At 46.8% G+C, this 3,234-nt stretch overlaps 1 pseudogene; it reads right to left on the reverse strand.

Moving 5' to 3' along the window:
• Positions 1–2,505: 2,505 nt before the first annotated feature.
• LOC132222660 (Ig heavy chain V region 914-like) lies at positions 2,506–2,973 on the reverse strand (annotated as a pseudogene).
• Between the last annotated feature and the right edge of the window lie 261 nt (positions 2,974–3,234).

Here is a 3,234-nt window from a genome sequence, read left to right on the forward strand (position 1 = left end):
CAAAGCTGCATAATTCATTGGGGGCCCATTATACATCTGTCAACTCTTACAGGGAAGAGTGGACATTCCTCACTGGAGGTTCCATGGTGACGGTGTTTCTGTATGAGGAGCCATCATTCCATTAGACCTGGTCTCCTGTTTGGTGGGGAAGCACGGGACTTGGTTGGAAAGTCTGTAAGGAGGATTCTCCAAAAGGTCAGGGGCCTCTAGGAGGACTTTGCCAAAGGCAGCAGCCCCTGCCTTGACTTTTCCAAACAAGTCCGAGCCCCCAAGTGTTTTACTGGAATCTCTATGTTTAGTCTTTAAGACCAGACCTTGTAGATGCATGTGCTTTCTCAAGGATACTTACCCTGCTGATTGTGTCTAGAGATTAATTTTAGTTCAGGCTATTGTTACAGTAAAAAACTAAGGAGGCAGGCAATTGGGGCTGTTCTGCCAAGCATCCCCTTAGCATTTTCTTTCACAGAAATTTGTCAGAGTAATCCATTCATCTTTCACTCTGGATCTTCTTGTCAGTCCTGTCACAGTTTCAGCCCAGCATCTTCATCATCACCGTCATTATCATCATCATCATCATTGTTAAGCCCAGATTTAAGGATCCCCAATAGACCACCAGGGAGCCAGCTGAGTCCGATGCAAAAGCAGATAGAGTCTTTTTTCGAGCTAGCTCGGCTCCCTGACCACACTCGCCAACACAGTGGCAAGCGGCAGAGAGAGAGTGAGCTCTGTGGGGAGAGGGGTTTTATAGGGAGGTTGGAGTAAGGGGAGGAGAGAGGACTGTGGGCCTGGCCAATTGGCTAGGAGCAAGTTGGTGTCTTGTTACACAGGATGTGGTCGTATCTATGGCGTGCACTTCCCTTGATTATCATTGGTTAGTTTAAAGAAATCCTAGGTGTGGCTAGCAGAGGCTTGGGCTTCTGGGAAGAAGCTCCTTGTTGAGCACATGGCTAAGGCTGCTGCCCCAAAATGGAGGATCCAGAGTAAGATGGAGGGCGTATCCCTCACCCTGGGGCAAGATGGAGGGCGTAGCCCAGCTGTGGGCAAACTATGGCCCACAGGCTGGATCCGGCCCCTTTGAAATGAATAAAACTAAAAAAAAAAAAACAAAAAAATAAACTGTCCCCTTTTATGTAATGATGTTTACTTTGAATTTATATTAGTTCACACAAACACTCCACCCATGCTTTTGTTCCGGCCCTCCGGTCCAGTTTAAGAAACCATTGTGGCCCTCCAGTCAAAAAGTTTTCCCACCCCTGGCGTAGCCCTTTCACTTTCATTCATCACAGTTTGCTTCCTTATAATCATTCTTCTCATTTTCTATAGACATGGTGGTTGTGCACACACAATTCCTTTTTATCAGAAAAGAAAGCAGGCATCTACACTTCAGATATCATTGGAGATTGAGACCCCGATAGCCCAACAGTATGTTGACACAGGCCTTTGAAAAAGCCTATGATAGAATGGTTGGAAAGTACAGATTCCCACCAAGACATTGGACCAAGATTACTTTCCAAATCTACTGTCATTATCATCACCACCACCACCACCACCATCATCATCATTATCATCATCACCATTTTCATTGTCATTTGCTTACTTATAATTATTCTTCTCATTTTCTTTAGACCTGGTTTTTGTACACACACAACGGCTATTTATCTCAATTTTCCTCATTTTGTATAGTTCTTAAGTAAAATACATAGCCATACCCTATTTTCTTTTTTGACTTCTAACAACTGATGGCTTATAGCTGCCTCATTTCCATCTGCCCCTTACATGGTAAATTGGATAAGAAATCATAGTTTTCTCTTTAGAAGTTATTATGAAATTGAAACCACCCCCTGGAAGCAGAATTCTTCCTTATCCCCACCACCTCTCCAAAATAAAAGCCCTGGGCCACTCTCCTTAACTGGCTACATCAAAGCAGGTCTGTCTTGCTCAAGGGCCTTTCCTGAGCTTCTCTGGATTTCAACTATGAGCATAATAAACATTCCATGGCCCCTTGATGTTGTGTATATAATCAGCCAGCACATCTGTGCCAGGCTGCTGTGGCTCCCTCTGCCTCTGCCTGTTGTCACCTACTCTTGGTGCTATGACATGATGACAAGACAATAACCGTCACCAATGAGGGTCCTTCTTCTGTAGCTTTGGGTTAGCATACTTGTGGTGTAAGGTGTCCAGCATTCAGGTGAACTGCACTGTTGAGTCATTAGAGCCTCTTAATAGATTTAGGGGATCTGGGTCAGAAGAGTTCATGATTAATTCGCATTTAGGGACAAGAGTAAGCAAAATCATTTGACTCTGCCTTTTGTGGGTGTGACAAAGTTTTCCTCCACCTACAATAAATCTCTGTAATTCAGATAGTGAAGAGGCAACCCCACACCTGACAGGAAACCAGACCTTCAGAAAAATCTAAACCTGCACCTGGGATGTTCACTGTGCTCAGAGTCTCCTGCGTGCCCCCTTGTGGTCACAGCAGTCCTGCAGGAAGGTTTGTGTCTGGACTCACACTGACTTCCCCTCACTGTGTCTTGTACAGTAATACACGGCTGTGTCCTCAGATGTCAGCTTGGTCATTTTAAAAGAAACTGTGCTCATAGGGTTGTCCCTGGAGATTGTGAATCTTCCTTGAACTGCTGGAGCATACCGCTGTTCCTTTCCAGTTGGGTAACTCACTTCTGCCACCCACTGCAGCCTGGTGGACCCAGTTCATGCTGTAGTTAGTGAAGATGAATCCAGAGGCTTTGCAGGAGAGGCTCAGAGACCCACCGGGTGGCACCACGCCTCCCCCAGACTTCACTAGCTGAACTTGGCACAGGCCACCTGCAAACAGAGAAGCAGACTGAGAACTATTCTGTGTCACCCAGTCCCCATGAGCCTGATGCACAGGGACGAACCTTTGGCAGTGAAGAGAAGGGCAGCCCAGATGAGCACAGGCCCCATGATATGGGCACTGAGGGGCTCACACAGGATGGCTCCTCTCCAGGGTCTGTAGGGACACAGCCTGGCACGCTTTCATAAGAAGGGGAGGCACTGCATTTGTATGTCTTTGCCTGAGGACCTGTCTAAACTGCCAGGGGGCTCCTCCCTCCATGTGGTCACATGGGGAGGGTGGTGGACCAGGGTGCCTGGGCCAGGATTCAGGGGCACACGGGTGGTCTGCACATTCTAGAAGCTTATCTGTGAATAGTGAGAGACACATTCCATCAGGAGTGAAAGTGGGACTTTTAAGGT

The sequence above is a fragment of the Myotis daubentonii genome, chromosome 20, assembly GCF_963259705.1.
Source record: "Myotis daubentonii chromosome 20, mMyoDau2.1, whole genome shotgun sequence".
In the NCBI taxonomy this organism is placed as follows: Eukaryota; Metazoa; Chordata; class Mammalia; order Chiroptera; family Vespertilionidae; genus Myotis; species Myotis daubentonii.